This window comes from Arachis stenosperma, chromosome 3 (genome assembly GCF_014773155.1).
Source record: "Arachis stenosperma cultivar V10309 chromosome 3, arast.V10309.gnm1.PFL2, whole genome shotgun sequence".
Lineage (NCBI taxonomy): Eukaryota > Viridiplantae > Streptophyta > Magnoliopsida > Fabales > Fabaceae > Arachis > Arachis stenosperma.
This window is the reverse complement of record NC_080379.1, coordinates 24,050,853-24,078,829: the sequence shown is the minus strand read 5'-3', so window position 1 is coordinate 24,078,829 and position 27,977 is coordinate 24,050,853. Positions and strand designations below refer to the sequence as shown.

The 27,977-nt window shown below is 36.2% G+C and overlaps 1 long non-coding RNA gene across 3 annotated transcripts; it reads left to right on the top strand.

Moving 5' to 3' along the window:
* The first annotated feature begins 13 nt into the window (after nucleotides 1-13).
* Nucleotides 14-13,340, top strand: LOC130968823 (uncharacterized). 3 transcript variants are annotated; one of them, XR_009081747.1, is made up of 7 exons: nucleotides 14-240; nucleotides 350-510; nucleotides 605-687; nucleotides 856-919; nucleotides 1,048-1,122; nucleotides 1,322-1,432; nucleotides 11,831-13,339. It is a non-coding gene; the product is annotated as an uncharacterized LOC130968823 (long non-coding RNA). The 3 variants fall into 3 exon arrangements; XR_009081745.1 differs by having other exon boundaries at nucleotides 856-945; nucleotides 11,831-13,337; XR_009081746.1 differs by having other exon boundaries at nucleotides 53-240; nucleotides 333-510; nucleotides 856-945; nucleotides 11,831-13,340.
* The last annotated feature ends 14,637 nt before the right edge of the window (nucleotides 13,341-27,977 follow it).

The window sequence follows — 27,977 nt, the reverse complement described above, 5'->3', positions numbered from 1 at the left end:
ACCGTTCTAAACCAAAAAAAAAAAAAAACTTGACCGTTGGGGTATTTACTATGCTTACCAATAAATACAATAAGGTGGTTGTGGAAGGAATAAATTTGGTGTTAAGATACCTACTCCATCTCTTATCCTGACTAAGTTTCTGCCCAAAAAGCCAGTCAAAATTGGGTTTAAGGTGAGCAGCTAGTAGAAATCACCCACTGAGATGATGTCTGCTACCAAGCATCTGCGAGATCAATTTTGGTGAGCACTTCATATTGAGAATTTCTTTATTTTTTCAATTTAATACCCTGGTTCTTGTTTCCCTAAAACTGTGCCCGATCATCTTTGCTCAGAGTGATTGTTTCTGCAGATTAAGGAGTTTCACATATTAGGTTTTGTCTACTATTTCGAGATGACCAGCTGGGTGCAGATGATTTGCAATTGAATTGGAAGTGATCGGGAGCATATTTTTAAATTTTGGGGATAAAGACCATCTCTGTTGATAATTAGATTTTTATCCCTTTCAAATTGGTAATTTAATTTAGTTTTTTTACTCAATAATTAAAGATCTTATCAATTGCAAAAGAACTGGTTTCATAGTTTCTTAATTTGATTTGTGGTATAGTTGCTATAGTTGCTTTTGGCTTGATCTGGTGCAGAGGGCAACAGTATTGGCATAAAAAGGTCCAAAGGATACCATTATTTGAGGTATACTCATTTTTTTTCATTACTTTTAATATGAATTGATTGATTAGTTCTCCTTATATGTAGGGATGATATAGTTGATAAACTTGAATCTGATGACAAATCGAATGTTTTATTGGATTGTTGGTTTCTCCCCTGTTTAGGGTTTACCTGTGTGTAATTGATTTGCAGTTCAGTTGGAAGTGATCTGGAGCTAATTAGAACATTTGGGGGATAGAATCCATCTCTCTTCACAGTTAGATTTTTATCCCTTTTGAATTGGTATTTTAAATTAGTTTTTCAGTCAATAATTAAAGATCTTATTGATAGCAAAAGAGCTAGTTTCATAGTTGCCTGATGTGATTTGTGGTATACTTGCTATAGTCACGTTTGACTTGATCTGGTGCCGAAGACAACAGTATTGACATAAAATAAGTCGAAAGGACACCATCATTTGAGGTATACACATTTCGTTTCATTACTTGAAATATGCATTGATTGATCAATTATACTTATATGTAGTGATGACATAGTTGACAGACTTAAATTCGAACACAAATTGAATGTTTAATTGAATTGTTGGTTTCTCCACTGTTTGTTAAAAAAAATGATTAGGAAAATTATAACTAATATGTATCTCCTTTTTGCATTTTGACAGATATTCAGAATGTATTTGTTTTGTGTGTGATGTTTTGCAATCCTCTTGATCTTCTTAATTGATATACCTGATCCATATCTGCAGTGCTAATATGCCAATTGGTATTCGCAGGTAAGTTTCATATTAACTGCATTGAACTATTAGCTTTGATATACCATACACTCAATTGTTGATGTTTGCATGGTAATGTTTTTTTTTTCCAGTATACTATGAGGTTCAATTATAATATTGCTTGCTTGTTATTAGTTTTTAAGATTTTTACCGAGCCCATGTCATAATGTAGGATAGTTACTCAAAACTTTCTCTCTGAGTTGTAGATACACATCATATGAAGCATAGGAATATAGTATGTGTGACAATAAAAATTGTCTAGTAATGCCAAAATGATTCTATAAAAATATTGATTAGTCATGCAAAATATAAATCTTTGAAGTCAGATATCAACTTTCTTTTTTACCTGGACTGGTAAATAACTGATAGCTCATTGAATGTTCACATTGCTTGGTGCTGCTGACTTGGGACCTTCTTCTCATGTACACCCAACATTCCTAAAAACTTCTTTGAAAACCACATTTTCAGTTTGATTGCCATTGTTATCATCATGACATAACAATATCTTCAACCCATCCCTATGAGTGACCCTAGAAATTGCCACATATAGTTGACCATGAGTAAAGACTTGTTTTTTGAGAATCAATCCAACCTTAGACAATGATTGACCTTGGCTCTTATTAATAGTCATTGCATATGAAACCATGATAGGAAATTGCCGACGTTGGAACTTGAATGGGATCCGGTGATCCGATGGACTTAGTGTCATCCTTGGAATAAAAACTTTGTTGCCTGTGTGTTTTCCTGAAATGCTCTGTGCTTCTATAATGTGTTTTCCAAGCTTGGTAACTACTAAACGTGTCCCATTGCACAACCCAGCAGCATGATCAATGTTTCTTAAGAGCATGATTGGTGTCCCCACTTTTAGTGTAAGCTCATGATTCGGAACACCTGAACATCTAATAGTGTTTAGAAATTCAGGTGTGTGTACCGATGCTAGTAACTCATTGTTCCCTTCTGTGGGGTATGCTTTGTCCGAGCTAAAAAAAGTTTGCGATTCAGCCGAATTCAAAGTCATCATGTAGTTGTTTATTTCATCGACATGTTGTAATGTCGGTGCGAGTATGGCTCTATCATGCAAACAATGATGTGATTCTAGGGGTCCAAACAATTCCGGATAAGTGGCCTTACAAATAGCCTCTATGGGGTCAATCCAATCATGTATAAGGATGTCATCGGGAATTTCTACTTTGTCAACGCCACCCATAGATATTCCAATGTTACCATCCCCAATTTTCAGTATCCATTCGGAAAATTGATTCAACTCATTTGAGCTTGCATTACCTGAGCCTACACTAAGACGCATGTTTCTTGTTAGTGTCAACAACTTGCAGCTATTCCAAATGTACGATGAGTTAATGCTTGCGTTTACAATTTCTTGTCTTGTACCCTTTGGTATAACGGGTAAAATTTGTCGAAAGTCCCCTCCAAAAACAACTGTCTTCCCACTGAATGGTTGATCTAGGCTGTTAATATTCTTGAATCTTAGAATATCTCGCATTGTCCGGTCAAGGGCTTCTATACAATATTTGTTAACCATTGGAGCTTCATCCCAGATAATTAATTTTGTTTTAACCAACAACTGAGCTAAATCACTCCCCTGTTTTATGTTGCACGTGGAGAACTCATCTACATTGAGTGGGATAGCAAATCGTGAGTGAGCTGTCCTGCCACCTGGAATTAACAAAGAAGCTATTCCACTTGAAGCAACAGTCAAAACAACTTGACCTCTAGACCTTAATGCCGAAGCTAATGTCTTCCACACAAACGTTTTTCCAGTTCCACCGAATCCATATAAGAAGAAAACTCCTCCGCTACAACCATGGACCGCTTCCATGATTTTATCATATGCTGATCTCTGTTCAGTTGTCATCTGATCTAGTCCAATAGAGTGTTCCTCAGCTAATCTACGTCTATCATAATGTAGCTCATCACAAAGAAGCCTGTTGACCCTATTGGACATCATCTGAGAGGTGCATGAGTCAAAGTTGGGCTGTGGCATGGATTCAAAATCTCTAAGACTCTTGTTGTACCCCTTGAGTATTAGCTCAATATCTATTAGAGTTAACTCCTTCAATTCCTCATTTGTCAGCCTTAGATCTGGGGTAAAAAAAAGTTTCAATAAATAATTATCATAAAGATGGTGATATCAAAATATGAAATACAAAATTCTCATTATGAAAGACTATTATATCAACATGCCTAATAAACACACATCCTATTGTAATAACATTTTTATATTCAGCTAATCATTTGATTACCCCCATTGTGAACATGATAATTTTCTAGTTTATAAGGCGATTAATTCCTATGTCTACAGCTCATGTGGAAGCAGGGACGGTTCCAAAGGGGGCAAGCATAGTACAGCCCCCTCCAACTTTTTGAACTAAAATTAACAATTTTAAGTGTAAAAATTTGTTATATATTATTTAAATTTATTTTTAAATTGTTAAACTCAAAAGCAAGTACCAAGTCGTAAATTGAAGAAAATATTATTGTCAATCAATTTTCGATTAAATAAATTTTTAAGTTTTTAAATATTTAAAATCTTTTTCTCTTTTAAATTATTTTTTCCTTAATTTTTACACCTTTTATCGTATAATTAGGCTAAAAAATATATAATAACAACAACATGTAATTAGGTGTTGAAATTTTTTTTATATAGTATATACATGAAAGTAAATTGTTTTAAAGTTTATTTATTTTTCACGTGATATTTAAATTATAACATATTAAGTAAATATCATAAAATATTATATTTTCTATCTTTTATTCACGAATATATTTTCAATGCATATAACAAAGTTATTAGAACACCTGATTTATATTTATTTTGTAGCATATTTTTGATGATATGAAGAATAAAATATAACTTACTGTCACAATAATACTAAACAAAATAAATTAACTAAAAAATAGATAATTTTTTTATTTTATAGAATCCAAAATGAAAAAGAAATTTTACAAAACTAAGAGCACTTTTTTATATAACTAACACTTAGTAGTATTTTTTAAAATAAAAAAAAAACCAATACTGATTATATATTACTACTTATACTATAATATATTGATTATACAATATTTTAATTTTTGGCCCTCCTCAACTGAATTCCTGAATTCGTCCCTATGTGAAATTGGATATCCTATTAAGTTATATGAAATATGATCACAAAATATGATTCGCCTAAATAAGTAGACATGTAATTAGAACAAATATTGAAGAGGATAGTTTCTGACTCAGATTAAGCATAGTAAATAATGAATTTTCACCTGGATTTTTCATTATTCTTCTTTGTTTTTGAAGTATGTCATCTGAAAGCAAATGCCATGTCTTTTCCCATACATGTTCTGGCCTTTCCATGGAATTTGAAAACAACAATATTGCAAATAGCTTCCTCAAATAAACTCCTGATCCCCAATGACTTGCTTCTTTTATTGCATCAACGTATTCTTTATCATCATCTAAAAGACCTCGTGCATAACATGCATCCCTAAATGATGAATGAAGAACACCATCTATTGTTCGTATTTCTTCATATGATTTAGGCCCTTTAGCATAATTGAGAAGTAGTCTAAGGTAGTAACTTTCACCCGACCCCGGAGGGACAAAGAAAATGCGACCTATCACAGCATGTGACTTTCGTGGAGACCATTTCCTCTCCTTTGCTTTCCATACAAATTTTGTTGGGAATTCAGCATAAGTAAGTGACCGGGCTTCGGGATATGACTTGTTCGTTTCAAACCATTCCAAAAACATGGATTCCTTGACAGAAGCCTTTCTAGCAACATCTTCCAAATTCTCGTCATCTCTGAAAATCACTGGTTGCTCGTTTGGCAAGTGAAATCCCAACCTTACCACAGACGGGTCTCTATAATGAATGTTGTATCCAAAATCCTCCAAGCAGCTTCGCATGGAGATATATATCGACAATCATAATACATACTGATTTCATCGTGCTCATCCTTATTCGCATCTTCGGTTGCACTTTTGTAAAATGATGCAGTTACACGGTCGTGTCCTTTGTTAACATACTTGAATAGATACTTTATTGATCTAGATTGGTTGCACCACTCAACATTGATGTGTGCTCCATATCTCATCAATAAATACCTATTATGAGGAACGACATAACGGTTATCAAGATCAATACCTGACTTCATGATTGTCTTTCCATCATCTCTGCGTCTGTATACTGGATAACCATCTTCGTCAATTGTTGTGTTTTCAACAAATCGCTTGGGGAAGTGTCTGATGCATTTCCCATCTTCCATGCATGGTGAATCTTTCTTGGCTGAACCACATGGACCATGCATCATGTGCTTCTCCACTGCTTCATAGTATTCTGGATCAGTCTCATTATCTGGTATTTCAGCGGATATAATCTTGTCAATATCTTCTGCAGTAGGATACTTGTCATCACGATGTAGAAACAACATGTGTGCGTGAGGTAGCCCACGTTTTTGAAACTCGATGGTGTAAATCACTGGAAAATTAAAAAATGAACTAAACCATTAGTGCATTATAAATTATAAGCAATCATACAAAAAAAATTATGTGCCCTATATCTGTTTGATAATGACTACCATTATAAAATATTTTGACAAACTTGAACCAATTGAGAATCACAAAACAACATGCATCTATTTCTAATAAATCTTGCCAAAAAACTATATGGAGATACATATTATTTTACAATATAAAAGGATCATGATTTAAGTATTTTTACCTGCAGAAACCCGTCCAAATATCTTCTTGGTTCTTATGTCTTTAACTAAATGATCCAACTTCATCTTAAAAGCCCTACATACCATGTCCGGTCGGTCTTCAGCATTTAGTTCTCTGTTCTTTAAGAATTCTTCTAATTCAGGCCACTTTGGATTACACGTGAATGTAATGAAAAGGTCTGGGTAACCGACTACCTTGCATATTGCCATTGCATCAAGGTAGTTTTGAATCATGTACCTAGGCCCTCCAGTGAATGAAGACGGCAATATAATACGTTTGCCGCGAGAAGATGGTGCTGTCTCCCCACTTAGTACTGCTTCTTTGATACCCTTGTACATCTCACATCTGAACTTCTCTTGGTCAAGACGTATGTAGTTTAACCTGGCTGACTCTATCATCGAAAAACCATCAACCAAAAATTGCTGGAATAGTCTCCTAGAATATAATAATGGGGATCCATCGGACAATCGTTCTTGTATTCTAAACGCAAAAAATTCCCTCATCGTTACATCCTGTCGCCCCTTTCCGCCATCTGGATTACTCTTGTTAAGTGGAACATCTTCCTTATAACCATCTTCTCCGTACGGAAATAGCAAAGGGTATTGCAAGCCTAAATAAGCTGGATTTAGCTGGTTGATCCTTTGTAACCTTCCACTTTGTGTCTCCACAATAATATCTCTATCAGTTTTATCTACATCAAAATCACCCACAATTAATGCAGCAACCTCACTGGTTGATGGTAAATTATATCTTCTCCCATCTTTGCCCCGCTTTCCTATAAGCCTTAGCTTCACTGTGGACCTAGAGGTCGAAGACATTGTTTCCCTAACCATACGAAATGCTTTCACCAACACATTGTTTTCATCTAGCATTGACTTCAATTCTTTGACTATGTCTTCATGAATATCATTGTTTTCCTCTCCCCTATATGAGTTAAAATATACTAAAGTTAATTCTGTCAGCAGAAAATACTATAGATTATATGGGGAATATAACCTTGTCAAAGTACAATATTTTATCTATATTATATTAAATATGAACCTGATAGCAGAAATGCGGTTTTGAACTTCATTTTGAGTATCAAATACATATAGCTGAGCAAACTTTGCTCTACTACCATCTGGTGGGATAAGGCTACCCATTAGGTGATAGTTCTCACCAAATAATCTAAAGGTTGGTGGCCCTCTCGAATTATTTATCGCTTTGTCTATCTTGGCACCAATAGATGTGAATTGAAACATGCTATTGTAAGATCTAATGTTCTCCCGAAAGTGCTTGCTTTTGATGTCATCACCGTATAACAAATTATACAATGCCTTGGGAGCTTCTTGAAGATGAGGAATTTGAACTTGGCCGCCTCTACAACATAGTGTGTATTTAGGCTCACTTGTGTTGTAATTTTTGTTGATCCTTTCGGCATACCAAAATAATGAATGACAGAATTCACATGAATGTTGTGCAGAACCCATGTGCAAATATTCTGCACATAAGAATTGTGTAGTTACAGCTACAAACTCATATTTTATAGGATTTATTAAGAAATTATACTTTATTAATATTGGTCAAAGTATAAATTCAATAGAGTGATGGGTCATGAGTGTGATAAGAAATTTGGAATGGTGTAATTTTGTGCATACTATTACTATAATCGGTTGAAGAAAATGTGATTCAGTTCTAAATCACTTATTATTACAAAATTATATTTTATCTGAATTTTAGACTAAACAAAATTTCTGTTAAGTGATAGGTCTCTTTTAGAATTTTGTAATGTTTTTATTTGAAAGATAATGTATTTTTATATCAATCTTGTTTGTAGTATTATTTCAAATGGATCTGATGCTAGAAATATTTTATTTTTGTTTTATTGAAACATTTTTTTTATAGAATGGTTCTTTATGAATTTTGGTCAAAGTTTAATTTCAAAACAGGGACGGGTGTGATAAGAAATTTTGGAGTAAACTATTAATTTACCTTGGTGAGAGAAAAGTTTTAAAAATATTATAGTTATTGCTGAAATAAAATATATTATTTATCTGAATTTACATTAAAATATTATTTTTTTAAAAGAATGAGTGTTTTTTTATAAATCTATAACATTATCATTTTAAATAATTTTTAAATTAAGTTTGTGGCAAAATGAAATCATAATCAGGCGAAGGATATGCACGATAATTTTTGTTATTTAATTAAAAATTTTTTATTTTGTAATTTTTAAAAAATATATAGTCTAATGAGAGTGATTGGCATATGTTAAATGAATTATAATTTTTTTTAATCTACAAAAATTATTTTTTTTTATATTGATTTCGGAGTAAGTATTAAATTATCTTAATGAGGGGAAAGTGTTAGGTTTTATTTTTTTGCTTCAAAATAATATTTTAGAAGAGTGATGTGTGTCCTTTAGAAAGTTAGATTTTTTCTCCTAATAAGAAATTATTTTTTCATTTATGTTGATGCAAACCTTTATTCTAAAGTGATGAAGGGAATGGGCTATCATTTTTTTATTTTAGCATTAGAAAAATTCATTTCATATCTGAATTTTGGATAAAACATAATTCAAGTAGAGTGGTGGGTGTCTTTTATAACTTTGTAATGTTTTTCTTTTATATAAAAATATTTTTTTATATCAATTTTGACATAAAATATTTTTTAAAGTGGGTCGGTTGAATGAGTTATAATTGTTTTATTTTTTGCTCAATGAAATACTTTTATTAATTTTGAAGGCTATTTTTAAGAGAGTGATAGATGTAATAAGAGATTTTTTATATTTTAAAATAATAAAGTAACATACCACTGTTGTATACTTCTATCCCAACAGATCTTGCTATATTCTTTTGTAATCCTTTTTTGCCTGCATTTTTCAAAGATAGAGTAAGCTGTTAACAATAATCCTTGAATATAGTAATAGGTGGATGCCCTTCAACATCATTCATTGACCAACCACAATGATTTTTTTCTAACAATTATACCTTTGCTAGTATTCAGCCTCCTTCTATCATTGCTAGGTACTTCATTTATTTGAGATCCTAATAAATGAACAACAAAAAATCTTCCTTGTAAGATATTTCAAGTGTAATAATTTGTGTAAAAAATATGCACAACTGACTGTGTCCATCCTCACTGGAGACACCTGAACTGGTTTTGTGCTGCTTTGCACCATCCAAAATGAATCTCCGCTTCGTTCTAGCTTCTTTTGCTTGACCTATATTATAACATAAAATTTCTTCTATAATCTTTTAACTACACATGAACATAAAATATTTGCACAATGTATAAAATACTCCTTATATAAAATGTACCATGGGCACTGTTGGTGGTCCCGGAATGAACGGCGACAAAGGAATCCCGCCTGAGGTCGCATTTGGATCTATCTTTATAGTTCATAAGATCCCCATTTATGACATCGGTCTGACCTGCATCATGGAATTCACTCTCGAGTGAAATTCTGAGTCCAGCAGAAGATCCTTGACACACTAACCTAATAAAACAGATCAAGACCGTTCTAATATCATTTGATGCCGATTAATTTATACCTTTACAGCATCCAGTTATAGCTGCTTTCCTATTAGAACCAAGTGTCATCATCCGGTCTTTCCTGGCCTTTTTTGGCGATCTGTGTTGTAAAGCATTTTACAACTCAGTACTTGAAATGCATTACTATCAATTAATCATATTCTCTGTTTTATAAAAACTATATACTTTTGTACTCAATGCTGAAATTTACCTATGCACATGTCTAAATTTCCTGAATTGCTAACCTCATAATCATCAACTATAAGAGAATTTGACATCCTTGAAGTTGAGGTTGAATTTGCTTTCAAGACTGATTCCATATGAACTGTCTCTAGCTGGGCTGCATTGAATATATGTTTTTATTAAATAATTGTACATCACATTGAAAGCATTCCTTTAACTATACATAATGTATACACTTGTCAAAAGATTACCTCGAAAATTGTCTAGGTCAATAAAATTTGCATTGTTGTCTATTGTAGTTGCTGATCCTGCATATACATTGATCCAAGCATATATCAATACTGCAGTTTTATTATAGCATGACGTTTTTAACATCATCAGCTATATATAATGATATTGGGTGATACCAAATCCTGTTATTGTATGGTGGCTCATCTCATATGCTCCTTCCAAATATATTTATAACCAAACCTATTAGAAACAACTTACCTTTATTGTTTAGTGTTAAACTCAATTGTCTCCTTCCTGCAACCTTGGATGATCTTTCTTTCCTGGCTAATGTGGCTCTTTCTATGAATACAAACATGTCATCAAATTAACCATAGTTTTCCAAAATAAGCTTTTCAAAACAGTATATGGAGAAATGTACCTTGATAGTCATGAGTTTGTGCACTCAAATTAGTAGCAATGTGATGATGTGCCATCTGGGACTGGTTAACTCCCTGGTTCAGGTTGGGTGTGTCTGGGTTTACATTGCATACTTGTCCTTGTAGGGTGTTTTCCTTTCCTTCTATCCACCTCTTGGGTGGATTACTGGTGGTGTTTACAATCCAACCTAAAAAATTTACTCTTTTAGAAATAGCAAAACATAGTTACTTGAATAAAGTATTAATAATTTTTAAAACTTGTTAGTTACTTGATAGTTGAGACTCTGAGTTATGTGATCCTTCTTCAACAGCATCCATTTGGTTATCACCGGATAAGTTCTTCGCCATAGTCAAGTCATTGTTGCCACAATATATGTCGACCTTTCGTTTGTTACTTAAGCAGTGTCCTTCGGCATGGTCTACGGTTCATTTTAACTTGCATTAGTTTAGTATAGACATGTTCATAATAGTTTTTCAAATTGACTAACTATTGTCTCTATTTTAGTACTTGTTTCTACCTTGCAAACTAATACAAAAGAACCAACTGCCAAAAATTCAAGCTTTTTATCAAAAACTTTTACAAAGTAATCAGATTATGTAAGGAACATACCATGCTTTTCTGGAATTGAGCTCAAGCTAATAGGTTGAAGAGGCTTTCTCACAACTTTCTGGTCCCATATTTCTGAGTCTGATGTCTTTAACTTTTTACGTTTGGCATCCATGATATTTCTTCTTTCCTTTCTGGCACACGAAGCTTGAGAAGGATCCATTACTTAAAGGTCTTCAATGAATGTCAGGACTTTTTATGCTGTGTGTGACTGTTAGGGATAATCTGTGCACCTTCTATGTGAGCTCCTCAATAGGGTATGGATTAAATGTTGTATAATTTTGGTTGAGAAGGTGAAATAGTTAGAACTAAATAAACTATCCAGGTCTAACCTTAGCTATTTTGTGGTGGTTTGACAATTGAATGAACATTGTTTTACTTAACCCTAAATAACAGGATAGTTTTGAATTTCTGTAGTCACGATGAACTTTTATTATGTATACCCTTGCAACAATGCTCCTTCTCTCACTTTGATATGTTCTTTAGTGGCAAGTCCTTAAGAATTCTTTGTTAAATAAATTAGAATACCTTATCTAGATACTTTAGAGTTGAAAATAACATATTAGAAGATGATGAGCGGATAATTTGTACACTTTTTGGCATTATTTTTAGTATATTTTTAGTATCTTTTAGTTAGTTTTTAGTATATTTTTATTAGTTTTTAATTAAAATTCACTTTTCTGGACTTTACTATGAGTTTGTGTGTTTTTCTGTGATTTCAGGTATTTTCTGACTGAAATTGAAGGTTCTGAGCAAAAATCTGATCCAGAGACTGAAAAGGACTGCAGATGCTGTTGGATTCTGACCTCCCTGCACTCGAAGCGGATTTTCTGGAGCTACAGAAGCCCAATTGGCGCGCTCTCAACGGCGTTGGAAAGTAGACATCCAGGGCTTTCCAGCAATATATAATAGTCCATACTTTGCCCAAGATTTGATGGCCCAAACCTGCGTAGCAAACCGGCCTCAGAAATTCCAGCGTTAAACGCCGGAACTGGCATAAAACTTGGAGTTAAACGCCCAAACTGGCATGAGAACTGGCGTTTAACTCCAGAAAACGTCTCTACACATAAAAGCTTCAATGCTCAGCCCAAGCACACACCAAGTGGGCTCGGAAGTGGATTTTTCTGTCAATTACTCATTTCTGTAAACCTTAGGATACTAGTTTACTACTTATAGGACCTTTTGACTTTGTAATCAGTACGGAATGCGACCTTATGACATTGTACACCTTTTCTTCCACAGCATGAGTCTCTAAACCCCATGGTTGGGGGTGAGGAGCTCTGCTGTGTCTTGATGAATTAATGCAATTACTACTGTTTCTCATTCAATCATGCTTGCTTCCATTCTAAGATAATACTTGTTCTTAATCCGGATGAATGTGATGATCAGTGACAATCATCATCATTCTCAACTATGAACATGTGCCTGACAACCACCTCTGTTCTACCTTAGATTAAGTAGTTATCTCTTGGATTCTTTTATCGGAATCTTCGTGGTATAAGCTAGACTGATGGCAGCATTCAAGAGAATCCGGAAGGTCTAAACCTTGTCTGTGGTATTCTGAGTAGGATTCAATGACTGAATGACCGTGACGTGCTTCAATCTCCTGAAGGCGGGGCGTTAGTGACAGACGCCAAAAGAATCACTGGATTCTACTCCGGTCTGATTGAGAACCGACATATGGAATGCCATGCCGTGACAGGGCATTAGGAATCGTTCCAATGAGAGGATGGGAGGTAGCCACTGACAACGGTGAAACCCTACACACAGCTTGCCATGGAAGGAGACTTGCGTGTTTGATGAAGAAGACAGTAGGAAAGCAGAGATTCAGAAGATGGAGCATCTCCAAACCTCAACCTATTCTCCATTACTGCAAAACAAGTAACCATTTCATGTTCTTTTGCTTTTCACAATCAATCCTGATAATTTCTGATATCCTGACTAAGATTAACAAGATAACCATAGCTTGATTCAAGCCGACAATCTCCGTGGGATCGACCCTTGCTCACGCAAGGTATTACTTGGACGACCCAGTGCACTTGCTGGTTAGTTGTGCGGGACTGCAAAAGTGTTATTGCAATTTCGTGCACCAAGTTTTTGGCGCCGTTGCCGGGGATTGTTCGAGTTTGGACAACTGACGGCTTATCTTGTTGCTTAGATTAGGACTATTTTTGTTGGTTTAGAGTCTTTTAGTTGAGTCTAGTTTCATATTCTAAGTTTGGTGTCAATTGCATGCTTTTATTTTTCTTTTAAAATTTTCGTTTTTGCATGTTCTTAGTCCCTTTTTGATTCATAAAAATTCTATGTTTGGTGTCCTCTTTGTGTTTTTCCTTTAAAATTTTCGAAAAAGTAGTATTAGATTTTCTAAAATTTTAAGTTTGGTGTCTTTTTGTGTTTTTCTCTTTCCTCTTTTCAAAAATCAAATCTTTTTCATAAAAATTTCTCAATCATATCTTTTTAATTGTTATTTTCAAAATCTTTTTAATTAACTAATTGATTCAGTTCTCAATTTGCTTTGATTTTATTTTCCTTTTGATTTTCGAATTTTTTTTATTTTCCTTTTGTTTTATTTTATTTTATTTTATTTTTTTCGGTTATTTCAAAAAAAAAAAAAAACAAAATTTATCTCTTTGCAATTGTTATCATTTCCCTTTTGTCCATTATGGACTTAAGTGGAATTAACCAGTCCAGAAGGACTCTGGGGTCCTATGCCAACCCCAATACAGCTGCATATGGGAGTAGCATCTGTGTACCTCCCATCAAAGCAAGCAGCTTTGAGCTAAACCCTCAACTCATTATCATAGTGCAGCAAAATTGCCAATATTCCGGTCTTCCAGAGGAAGAACCTACTGAGTTTCTGGCACAGTTCTTACAAATTGCTGACACAATACATGATAAAGAGGTAGATCAGGATGTCTACAGACTGTTACTGTTTCCATTTGCTGTAAAAGATCAAGCAAAAAGGTGGTTGAATAACCAACCTACAGCAAGCATAAAGACATGGAAACAGTTATCAGAAAAATTCCTGAATCATTTTTACCCTCCAAAAAGGATGACACAGCTAAGGCTGGACATCCAAGGCTTTAAACAAGAGGATAATGAATCCCTTTATGATGCCTGGGAGAGGTATAGAGGTATGCTCAGAAAATGCCCCTCTGAAATATTTTCAGAGTGGGTACAGTTAGACATCTTCTACTATGGGCTTACAGAAAAAGCTCAGATGTCTTTAGACCACTCAGCTGGTGGATCTATACACATGAGAAAGACAATTGAAGAAGCTCAAGAGCTTATAGACATTGTTGCTAGAAACCAATACTTATATTCTAGCAAGGAATTCGTTCCACAAGAAGAGGTCATGGCAGTAGTCAATGATCCTGATCCTCAAGAACAGATGAATGAGCTTAATCAACAATTGCTCCTGATGACAGAACAGTTAGCAGAATTTAAAGAAATGCTCCATGATACTAAGGTTGCTAACAAGAGCATAGAACTGCAGTTGAATCAAGCAAAACAGCAAATATCTAAACAAATAACAGAAGAATGTCAAGCAGTTCAACTGAGGAGTGGGAAAACACTGAATGCCACTGCTCAAAAGAGCAAGAAGTCAATTAAGGAACAGTTGACAGAGGATGACCAAGCCACTGTTCAAAATTCCTCTGAGGACAGTAAGAGCCCAGAGAGGAATATTATTGGCGTTCAAACGCCAGAAAGGGAAGGAAAGTTGGCGTTAAACGCCCATTCCTTGCCCAATACTGGCGTTCAAACGCCAGATCAGGGAGGAAAGCTGGCGTTAAACGCCCATTCCCTGCCCAGTTCTGGCGTTCAAACGCCAGAAAAGGGGGAGAAGTTGGCGTTTAACGCCCAAACTTCATCCACTCCTGGCGTTCAAACGCCCAAGGAGAATCAGGCACCTGAGAGTTCTGATGATTATCCCCCTAACAAGGCCTCTTCAACCATTTCTGTAAGGAATAAACCTGCAGCATCTAAGGTTGAAGAATATCAAGCCAAGATGCCTTATCCTCAGAAACTCCGCAAAGCGGAACAGGATAAGCAATTTGCCCGCTTTGCAGACTATCTAAGGACTCTTGAAATAAAGATTCCGTTTGCAGAGGCACTTGAGCAAATACCCTCTTATGCTAAGTTCATGAAAGAGATCTTAAGCCATAAGAAGAATTGGAGAGAAACTGAAAAAGTGTTTCTCACTGAAGAATGCAGTGCAGTCATTTTGAAAAGCTTACCAGAAAAGCTTCAAGATCCTGGAAGCTTTATGATACCCTGCACATTAGAAGGCGCCTGCACCAAGATAGCCCTATGTGATCTTGGAGCAAGCATCAATCTAATACCTGCATCCACTATCAGAAAGCTTGGGTTGACTGGAGAAGTCAAACCAACCAGGATATGCCTCCAACTTGCTGATGGTTCCATTAAACACCCATCAGGCATAATAGAGGACATGATTGTCAAGGTTGGGCCATTTGCCTTTCCAACTGACTTTATGGTGCTGGAAATGGAGGAGCACAAAAGTGCAACTCTCATTCTAGGAAGACCTTTCCTAGCAACTGGACGAACTCTCATTGATGTACATAAAGGGGAAGTAACCCTGAGAGTCAATGAGGATGAGTTCAAGTTGAATGCTGTGAAAGCTATGCAGCATCCAGACACACCAGAAGACTGCATGGACGTTGACATTATTGATTCTCTGGTAGAAGAGATCAATATGGCTGAAAGCCTAGAATCAGAGCTTGAGGACATCTTCAAAGATGCTCAACCTGATCAAGAAGAACTAGAGGAAGTAAAGGAATTCTCGAAAATTCCTCAGGAGGAGGATAAGCCTCCCAAGCCTGAACTCAAACCATTACCATCATCCTTGAAATATGCATTTCTGGGAGAAGGTGACACTTTTCCAGTGATTATAAGCTCTGCTTTAAATTCACAGGAAGAGGAAGCACTGATTCAAGTGCTAAGGACACACAAGACAGCTCTTGGGTGGTCCATAAGTGATCTTAAGGGCATTAGCCCAGCTAGATGCATGCACAAGATCCTGTTGGAGGATAATGCCAAACCAGTGGTTCAACCACAGAGGAGGCTAAATCCAGCCATGAAGGAGGTGGTGCAGAAAGAGGTCACTAAATTACTAGAGGCTGGGATCATTTATCCTATTTCTGATAGCCCCTGGGTGAGTCCTGTCCAAGTTGTTCCCAAAAAGGGAGGCATGACAGTGGTTCATAATGAAAAAAATGAACTGGTTCCCACAAGGACAGTCACAGGGTGGCGCATGTGTATTGACTACAGAAGGCTCAATACAGCCACCAGAAAGGATCATTTTCCTTTACCATTCATAGACCAAATGCTAGAAAGACTAGCTGGCCATGATTATTACTGCTTTTTGGATGGCTATTCAGGCTACAACCAAATTGCAGTAGACCCTCAGGACCAAGAGAAAACAGCATTCACCTGCCCTTCAGGCGTGTTTGCCTATAGGAGAATGCCTTTTGGTCTGTGCAATGCACCTGCAACCTTCCAAAGGTGCATGCTCTCTATCTTCTCAGATATGGTAGAGAAATTTCTGGAAGTCTTCATGGATGACTTCTCAGTATATGGAGACTCATTTAGCTCCTGTCTTAACCACCTCTCACTTGTCCTGAAAAGATGCCAAGAGACTAACCTGGTTTTAAACTGGGAGAAATATCACTTTATGGTGACTGAAGGAATTGTCCTTGGGCACAAAATTTCAAGCAGGGGAATAGAGGTGGATAAGGCAAAGGTAGAGGTAATTGAAAAATTACCACCACCTGCCAATGTTAAGGCAATCAGAAGCTTTCTGGGACATGCAGGATTTTACAGAAGGTTTATCAAGGATTTTTCGAAAATTGCCAAACCTCTGAGTAATCTGCTAGCTGCTGACACTCCATTTATCTTTGATAATGAGTGTCTGCAGGCATTTGAGACCCTGAAAGCTAAGCTGGTCACAGCACCAGTTATCTCTGCACCAGATTGGGCATTACCATTTGAATTAATGTGTGATGCCAGTGATCATGCCATTGGTGCAGTGTTGGGACAGATGCATAATAAACTTCTGCATGTCATTTATTATGCCAGCCGTGTTCTAAATGATGCACAGAAGAATTACACAACCACAGAAAAGAATTACTTGCAGTGGTTTATGCCATTGACAAGTTTAGATCCTACCTAGTAGGATCCAAAGTGATTGTGTACACTGACCATGCTGCTCTTAAATACTTACTCACAAAGCAGGATTCAAAACCCAGGCTTATCAGATGGGTGTTGCTTCTGCAAGAGTTTGATATAGAAATAAGAGACAGAAAAGGGACAGAGAATCAGGTAGCTGATCATCTGTCCAGAATAGAGCCAGTAGTTGGGGCGTCCCTCCCTTCTACTGAGATTTCTGAGACTTTCCCAGATGAGCAATTATTTGCCATTCAGGAAGCTCCATGGTTTGCAGACATTGCAAACTATAAAGCTGTGAGGTTCATACCCAAAGAGTACAGTTACATGCAGAAAAAGAAATTAATTTCAGATGCCAAGTACTACCTTTGGGATGAACCATATCTCTTTAAGAGATGTGCTGACGGAGTGATCCGCAGGTGTGTACCCAGAGAAGAAGCACAGAGGATCCTATGGCACTGCCATGGATCACAGTATGGAGGACACTTTGGAAGTGAGCGAACAGCCACTAAAGTCCTCCAATGTGGCTTCTACTGGCCTACTCTCTATAAAGATTCCCGAGAGTTTGTGCGTAACTGTGACAGTTGCCAAAGAGCTGGTAACCTGCCTCATGGATATGCCATGCCTCAACAAGGGATATTAGAGATAGAGCTGTTTGATGTATGGGGAATTGACTTCATGGGGCCATTCCCACCATCATACTCAAACACTTACATTCTGGTGGCAGTGGACTATGTATCTAAGTGGGTAGAAGCAATTGCTACACCCACTAATGATACTAAGACCGTACTGAAATTCCTCCAGAAGAACATTTTCAGCAGATTTGGCGTTCCCAGAGTGCTAATCAGTGATGGGGGCACTCATTTCTGCAATAAACAACTATACTCTGCTATGGTCAGATATGGAATTAGCCACAAAGTGGCAACTCCGTATCATCCACAGACAAATGGGCAAGCAGAGGTCTCTAACAGAGAACTAAAAAGAATCCTAGAACGGACTGTAATGGCCCGAAGAAAGGATTGGGCAAAGAGCTTGGATGATGCTCTGTGGGCATACAGAACAGCATTCAAGACTCCTATAGGCACCTCTCCATACCAATTGGTGTATGGGAAGGCCTGCCATTTGCCTGTGGAACTGGAACATAAAGCCTACTGGGCAACCAGATTCCTAAACATGGATGCACAGTTAGCTGGTGAAAAAAGACTGCTACAGCTGAATGAGCTAGAGGAGTTCAGACTCAATGCCTTTGAAAATGCAAAAATTTATAAGGAAAAGGCAAAGAAATGGCATGACAGGAAATTGTCAACCAGAGTCTTTGAGCCAGGACAAAAAGTTCTGCTCTTCAACTCTAGGCTCAAACTGTTTCCAGGAAAACTCAAATCCCGTTGGGGGGGTCCATATGTGATTACAGGAGTGTCACCATATGGATATGTTGAGCTTCAGGATATTGATTCTGATAAGAAGTTCATTGTTAATGGACAGAGAATCAAACATTATCTTGAAGGAAACTTTGAGCAGGAGTGCTCAAAACTGAGACTAGAGTGATTCTCAGTGAAAGTCCAGCTAAAGACAGTAAAGAAGCGCTTACTGGGAGGCAACCCAGTCATTAGTAGGTTGTATGATTTGTTCTTACAGAGGCAAATATCAAAAAATGAAGGAATTCACAGAGTTACAGAAGGATTCAGCTCAAAAAGCAGAGAAAATGAGCTTACTGGCGAAAAAAACGCCAGTAAGGTGCATTTTGGGCGTTAAACGCCAGAATGGGTACCATTCTGGGCGTTTAACGCCAGTAATGGTACCATTTTGGGCGTTAAACGCCAGAATGGGTACCATTCTGGGCGTTTAACGCCAGGTGTGCAGCATCACTGGGCGTTCAGAAAAACGCCCAGTGAGGAAGGTTTTCTGGCGTTTAACGCCAGCCAGGGTACCTGGCTGGGCGTTAAACGCCCAAAAAGGGTGCCAAGTGGGCGTTAAACGCCAGAATGGGTGCCATTCTGGGCGTTTAACGCCAGAAAGGTGGGGGGACCACATTTTTGTGTTCAACTCAAATTTTTTCAAACTTTTCTCTTTTTACCCATAATCTTCTACATAAATGCACTTCAACCTTTCATCATTCACTTTCAAATCTTCACAAATCAAAACCATTCTTCAAATCTATTTCAAAATAATCTCAAATCTTCTTCAAAAACTCACCCTTTTCTCAAATTTTTTCAAAATCTTTTCAAATTTCCTTTCAAATCTCTCTTTTGTTTTCGAAATTCTCCTCCCCCCACTCTATAAATGAACGTTCCTCACCCATCCTTCCTCACACCATTCGAATTTCCTCTCTCTCTCTCTCTCTTCTCTTCTTTCTTTTCTTTTTGCTTGAGGACAAGCAAAACCTCTAAGTTTGGTGTGCTTTTCCGTGATCACTAAGCTAAGATCTATCAAGATCATGGCTCCCAAGGGAAAACAAACCAACTCAAGAGGAAAGAAAGAGACTAATCCAAAGAATCTTTGGAATGAAGAGAAGTTCTTAACCAAAGAACATGAAGACCATTATCACAAAATAATGGGTCTGAGGTCAGTGATCCCGGAAGTTAAATTTGATCTGAAAGAAGATGAATATCCGGAGATCCAAGAGCAAATTCGAAACAGAGGTTGGGAAGTTCTGACCAATCCTGAGACAAAGGTTGGAAGGAACATGGTTTAGGAATTCTACTCAAATCTGTGGCTAACAGATAAGCAAAGAATGACTGGAACCACTTACCATACCCACAGAACCATGGTCAGAGGGAAAGTTATGTACTTCCATCTGGACAAAATAAGAGAAATCTTCAAACTACCTCAACTACAAGATGATCCTGATTCCTTCAATAGGAGGATGGTGAGAGTAGATAAAGGTTTGGATCAAGTTCTAGAGGACATCTGCCTCCCTGGGACTAAGTGGATAACCAATTCAAAGGGTGTCCCAAACCAACTCAAGAGGGGAGACCTCAAGCCAATTGCAAGAGGTTGGCTAGACTTTATTGGGCGTTCCATATTGCCCACTAGCAACCGTTCTGAGGTCACCATCAAGAGAGCAGTGATGATTCACTGCATTATGCTTGGAAAAGAAGTGGAGGTTCATCATGTGATTGCTTGTGAGATCTACACCATTGCAAATAAGAATTCCACTGAGGCCAAACTGGCTTACCCAAGCTTGATTTCCTTGCTCTGTAAAGAGGCTGGGGTGAAGATGGGAGTAGATGAGTTCATACCCATTGAACACCCAATCACCAAGAAGTCAATGGAAGGAAGAACAGCAGAATCAGAATTGCATGCTCTGCAAATTGCTGAAGGAACAAGAGAAGCAGGGGCGTGAACTCCAAGAGTTGAAACGCCAAAAGCTCTCCTCTCAAGCTGAGGGAGCATCCACTTCTCAAAATCAAGGTTGTTGAGTCCTAACTCTGTGAAAACCTCTATCATTAGGAGCCTCTGTTTTTCGTTTTTTTTATTTTCCTTTATTTTGTTTTTATTTTTCGTTTTTCTAGTCTCATTCTATATCTATTTTTGAGTCTTGTTTTTAATTCATAATTAATAAAATTAAAGTTATGCCTTAAAGTTATGAATGTCCTATGAATCCATCACCTCTCTTAAAAGAAAAATGCTTTAATCACAAAAGAACAAGAAGTACAGGGTTTCAAAATTTATCTCTGAAACTAGTTGAATTAGTTTGATGTGGTGACAATACTTTTTGTTTTCTGAATGAATGCTTGAATAGTGCATATGTCTCTTGAAATTGTTGTTTTTAAGAATGTTAAATTTGTTGGCTCTTGAAAGAATGAGGAGAAAGAGAACTGTTATTGAGGATCTGAAAAATCATCAAATTGATTCTTGAAGCAAGAAAAAGCAGTGAATACAAAAAAAAAAATTTCGAAAAAAAAAGAGAAAAGAAAAAGAAAAAGAAAAGAAATAGAGTTGTGATCCAAGGTAACAAGAGTGTGCTTAAGAACCCTGGACACCTCTAATTGGGGACTTTAGCAAAGCTGAGTCACAATCTGAAAAGGTTCACCCAATTATGTGTCTGTGGCATGTGTGTATCCGGTGGTAATACTGGAAGACAGAGTGCTTTGGGCCACAACCAAGACTCATATATTAGCTATGTTCAAGAATCATTATACTTAACTAGGAGAATCAATAACATTATCTGAGTTCTGAGTTCTCATAGATGCCAATCATTCTGAACTTCAAAGGATAGAGTGAGATGCCAAAACTGTTCGGAGGCAAAAAGCTACTAGTCCCGCTCATCTAATTGGAACTATGTTTCTTTGATATTTTGGAATCTATAGTATATTCTCTTCTTTTTATCCTATTTTGATTTTCAGTTGCTTGGGGACAAGCAACAATTTAAGTTTGGTGTTGTGATGAGCGGATAATTTGTACACTTTTTGGCATTGTTTTTAGTATGTTTTTAGTATCTTTTAGTTAGTTTTTAGTATATTTTTATTAGTTTTTAATTAAAATTCACTTTTCTGGACTTTACTATGAGTTTGTGTGTTTTTCTGTGATTTCAGGTATTTTCTGACTGAAATTGAAGGTTCTGAGCAAAAATCTGATCCAGAGACTGAAAAGGACTGCAGATGCTGTTGGATTCTGACCTCCCTGCACTCGAAGCGGATTTTCTGGAGCTACAGAAGCCCAATTGGCGCGCTCTCAACGGCGTTAGAAAGTAGACATCCAGGGCTTTCCAACAATATATAATAGTCCATACTTTGCCCAAGATTTGATGGCCCAAACCTGCGTAGCAAACCGGCCTCAGAAATTCCAGCGTTAAACGCCGAAACTGGCATAAAACTTGGAGTTAAACGCCCAAACTGGCATGAGAACTGGCGTTTAACTCCAGAAAATGTCTCTACACATAAAAGCTTCAATGCTCAGCCCAAGCACACACCAAGTGGGCCCGGAAGTGGATTTTTCTGTCAATTACTCATTTCTGTAAACCTTAGGATACTAGTTTACTACTTATAGGACCTTTTGACTTTGTAATCAGTACGGAATGCGACCTTATGACATTGTACACCTTTTCTTCCACAGCATGAGTCTCTAAACCCCATGGTTGGGGGTGAGGAGCTCTGCTGTGTCTTGATGAATTAATGCAATTACTACTGTTTCTCATTCAATCATGCTTGCTTCCATTCTAAGATAATACTTGTTCTTAATCCGGATGAATGTGATGATCAGTGACAATCATCATCATTCTCAACTATGAACATGTGCCTGACAACCACCTCTGTTCTACCTTAGATTAAGTAGTTATCTCTTGGATTCTTTTATCGAAATCTTCGTGGTATAAGCTAGACTGATGGCGGCATTCAAGAGAATCCGGAAGGTCTAAACCTTGTCTGTGGTATTCTGAGTAGGATTCAATGACTGAATGACCGTGACGTGCTTCAATCTCCTGAAGGCGGGGCGTTAGTGACAGACGCCAAAAGAATCACTGGATTCTACTCCGGTCTGATTGAGAACCGACATATGGAATGCCGTGCCGTGACAGGGCATTAGGAATCGTTCCAATGAGAGGATGGGAGGTAGCCACTGACAACGGTGAAACCCTACACACAGCTTGCCATGGAAGGAGACTTGCGTGTTTGATGAAGAAGACAGTAGGAAAGCAGAGATTCAGAAGATGGAGCATCTCCAAACCTCAACCTATTCTCCATTACTGCAAAACAAGTAACCATTTCATGTTCTTTTGCTTTTCACAATCAATCCTGATAATTTCTGATATCCTGACTAAGATTTACAAGATAACCATAGCTTGATTCAAGCCGACAATCTCCGTGGGATCGACCCTTGCTCACGCAAGGTATTACTTGGACGACCCAGTGCACTTGCTGGTTAGTTGTGCGGGACTGCAAAAGTGTTATTGCAATTTCGTGCACCAACAGAGTGGGCAGCTCTTTTCAAGTACATTTTAGTGTATAAGAAAATTCAGGTTTCTATGTTAGTTGAAAATTATTGTGCATTTTGAGTACATGGTGATTTTATAATGCTCTTTTATGTAAGTTTTGAGCTGTACATTGATGTGAGATTCATATTTGATACTTAATTGTATACTATGAAGTCCAGTATTTTAATTATAATTTTTCCTTCACTTTGCTGTTTATTGAAGTCCCGTAGTTATATATGATCCCATGTCCCTTTTTAAATGTCTGTTTTGGATTTGTATTTTATTCTTATTAAGAAGTTCTAATTATGGTGATTTTTTGGACTTGACTACCGTTGATAATTGGCAAATATTCACCTTAGTAACACAAATAAGTATCACTACATGCAGCTTTTTTAAGGTTTCTATCTTTTTAGAACATAAAGATAGGGGACATCATGTGTACATCCAAATTTTTTTCTCAACCACATTTTGATACACATATTACTCCTATTAACTGACCAGTGACTAATCCACACATGAATTAAAAAGCCTCCAAAATGTAAAAGCCTCCCAAACTTCTCACAACATTAGTGCTTGAGAATAAAACTACCATGAAAGTAAACACTTAACCATTACCTAGAATCATGCATTAACTAAAACATAAAGACCCATACTTAAGACATAACGTACATGAAAATAAAGAAAAGCCTAGTTGACATATATTATAGCAATTAATAGGAGTGAATGATTTGGCTTGAGTCAGCGCCTATAGTTTAGATCAAAATCTAAACCATGTAGAGCCCATTCGAGTGCAAACTGACTGACTTGACACTAACAGCTTCATTCCATGTGCGATGGACCAAGTGTTTCCTGATCTGATGCATATACTTCAACCTTGATAGAAGGATATCTGTCCTCTCACCATCGTTTGAAGTTCCAAATCCAGTCCTTGCCTCCATCAAAGTAATAACATCCTTGTCCACAAATAAAGTGGGGCTGTATGGCATTCCAAGGCCGGTTACCTTTACCATCTTCTCCCATATAAGTTTGTCATTAGCAGACCGTTTAAGTCCCCACACAGAAACTTGTCGTGTGAAACATAGGTTCTTGTAAGACATGAACCCAACATTGTCGTTTATTTGAATAAGGGCATGGTAGGAAGCTTTTACATCCTCAGGAACTATGTCCTCAGAAAACTTCCTCTGTTGCAGTGAAAATGTGATGATTGCCGCAGGATCTGAATTGTTGACACCTTCCCACCCTATCCAATAAACAACTCCTTCTTGCACAATTGGCTTTGGGCCCAGCTTATGAACATTACTTTGGAATGTTCCAGAGTGAACCCAGTCTCTCTGAATAGAATTAAATAGTGTCCACTTCATATTCTTTTCAGCATAGTGTCGCTTGTACACGTGCACTATACGATACTCAGTCTGATCCTGCAAGTATCCGAAGGCATATAGTGACACTGCATGGCAGCAGTGTTTGCTAGCTTCATCTGATATGTATCTGATATCCCTAGTGAGGGGGTTCCAGATAATGATCCTTGAGTTAAGGCCACCATAGGATAACCTTATGCAAAGGTTACCATGATCATCTCCTACCAATGAATAGTAGCCAAAGTGATTAATCTGCATTGGTACACCGAAATGAAACTGGCGACCAGTTTCAACATCAGCTCTCACAAACCACTGTGAGTTCTCGTCCGTAGGCGGATACCCGATACCAATAATAACACTCCTATCCTTGTCCTTGTTTTCTCTGAAATTTTGCTTCACAAATAAGGGTGTTGACAGCCGGTAACTCCAAACTCGGTTCAATGACCTGCATCTGCCAACAGTCTTAGGATCTGACTTGACAAATATCTTCCACAACAGTTCATCACCAAGATGTGGGAGGTCGAACTTCTTAGGAGATACGTCACTCATTTTTAAAAAACTCAGCTAATTTCTTTGTAGTATTAGAATTAGGAATTTGGTTGGTGTTATCCATCTTCGGTGTAGTTTCCTATTTATATGCGTGGGTTTAGAGGTATAGTCTAGAAGAACTTGTATTTTGATGCCAAAATCCTGATGAAGGTAATGGAATTATTAAGCATGACCTAGTCTATTTGAAAAAATCAAAAGTGCTTTAGTCTTTTCACAGGAGCTTTTAGGTTTTTGGTTACACGATTTAGTATAAGTTATGTGTTGTCAACTTCATCATAGTAGATGACCAAAATTATCATAATTATTAATGCCTTTATATACTCTCCTATTATAGAATCTTTGGACTACTCTTAATGGTGAATCATGAATTTTTTAGCCGTAACATGTAATTTTATGCAGCTAGTGATTTTCTAATTAGTTGGGTTTTGTATATTTTTTTAACTCCCAAGGCTACGTGCCTAGGTCTAACTTACTTGCCGAGTTAGCTATTTCTATCTCCATCCCACAAAATAAGATAGTAAAGTGCATTTGGAATTTCACAAATAGAGAAAAAGAAAAGCCATAACCATTTGGAGCAAAACATAGTCATATAATATCATATTTATATTTTTCTATTATCGATCGGAGAGCACATGTGTCCGTGACACAGCAAGGCCCTTACAACTTAGGGTTTCCATGTGACATCTGTTCCACCTTTTCCCTTCATACAACAGCATCTCAAAAACCTACCATTTGCCCAATAAACTAAGTGCAGTCTATAAGTGCGAAAAAGACAAAGATATAATTTTTTTGGTAAGGCATTTGTTTTATCTTCCTAAGTTTTATATCCTTTTTTGATGTATTACTAAGTTGACTATGTTCTGACAACCAAAGGATTATAAGTATATCAGTAGCACACATTCCAATATTAAAAAGTAAACTTCTTTTTACCAGCACCTCATTTTTAAAATATGTTATTCATGTTACATCAAAATCAATTGCATAGATTAAGTAATATCCTTAGACAAATATCCTTATTTGTATTTAAATGGGCTCCAAACCCAAAAAATAAATTTGCACCAACTTTGATATAAAAAATATTATTTTGTAAAAAAAAAATTACATATTACTATAAAATTCCATTACTCTACTTAAATTATGTTTTATTCAGAACTCAGATAAAAAATAAATTTTATGAATGTAAAAAATTAATGAATATATAGTCAATTTTTTTCATCTGATTAAAATAATATCTCGAATTAAAATAGATTAAATTTTTTTTTGTTAATTTATAAAAATTTAAATTTCTAAATCACACCCATCACTATTCTAAAAAAGGCCAAAATGAATATAAAAATACTTTTTGTTTAAAAAAAAATATTATAAATTTTTTGAACATGTAATTTGCTCTCAAAATTTTATATTTTTTCAATATTAACTCTCTAAGAAATTTTATAAATCTCTTAAAAATACACATCATTATAGAAAAATTAGATAATATCCTCAGATAAAGATCTTTTTCTATTTTTAATTTGGTTCGAAACCCAATTAGTCTCCTTTGAATAAATATTGCGTCACTTTCCATTTGGTTTTGGTGTACTTCTTCATACTCCACTTAATAAAGTCCCTTTTAGGTTTTTGTTAGTAACTTAATCTATTTTTTATATTTAAATTGGTTCCAAACCCAATATCTCCACTTTGAGTAAATATTGTGTAGCTTTACAATTGGTTTACTACCTGTAAATTTTATTACATAAATTTGTTAAACCTCTATGACAACCATGATGAAAGTATACTATGCAATGCTAGAATACTTTAGCAGGTCCTTTATCATTTACTTTTTGATAGTACTCTTTCATATGTACCCCGTTTGGGATGAAACATGCTCTAATAAACTATTTTTGAAAATTAAATATTGCAAAAGGTAATTAATGTTTGAATAAGTAAGGAAATGGTTTTGCTTGAATCATGACTATCTTGTATTTTAATTATCTGCACGATGCTAATAAAGTAACCCATTCCATGCTAGTGTATTGATTTTTCCCACAGTGTATCTGCTTTATGGGCTATACTTTAAATCAAAACAGCCCTGCTTATAAAAATACATATTAAGAATATCAATGCTTACTGATGACTTCTTTCCAGTTTTTTCACTAATTTGATATGCTTTTTGATGTTGCTATTTGGTTTCTAAGTCAGTATTAGTCCATGCATAAAGCTATGGTCATCATTTACTTTATTAGCTGCAGGTTACATAAATTTGTTAAGCCCTATGTGACAACCATCATGAAAGTATACTGTGCAATGGTAGAATACTTTAGCAGGTCTTTCCTCATTTACTTTTATATTATACTCTTTCAACTGTATCCTGTTTGGGATGAATCATGCTCTAATAAAGTACTTTTTGAAAACTAAATATTGCAAAAGGGAATTAATATTTGAATGAGTCAGGAAATAGTTTTTCTTGAATCAATACTATCTTGTATTTTAATTATCTATACGATGCTGATAAAGTAAGTGAATTTGTTAAGCTTTATTGGAAAGGATTGGTTTCTGTAGAGTCCAAAAATTCTGTTCAAAAATAGAGCACTATATATTAACCTATTCCATGCTAGTGGATTGATCTTACCCATAGTGTATCTGGTTTTATTGTCTATACTGTAAATCAGAAAATTCCTGCTTATAAAAAATAGATACTAAGAATACCATTGCTTACTGATGACTTCTTTCCAGGTTTTTCACTAATTTGATATGCCCTATGCTGTTGTTATTTTGTTTCTAAGTCAGTATTAGTCCATGCATAAAGCTATGGTCATCATGTACTTTATTAGCTGCAGGTTACATAAATTTGTTAAGCTCTATGTGACAACCATCATGAAAGTATAC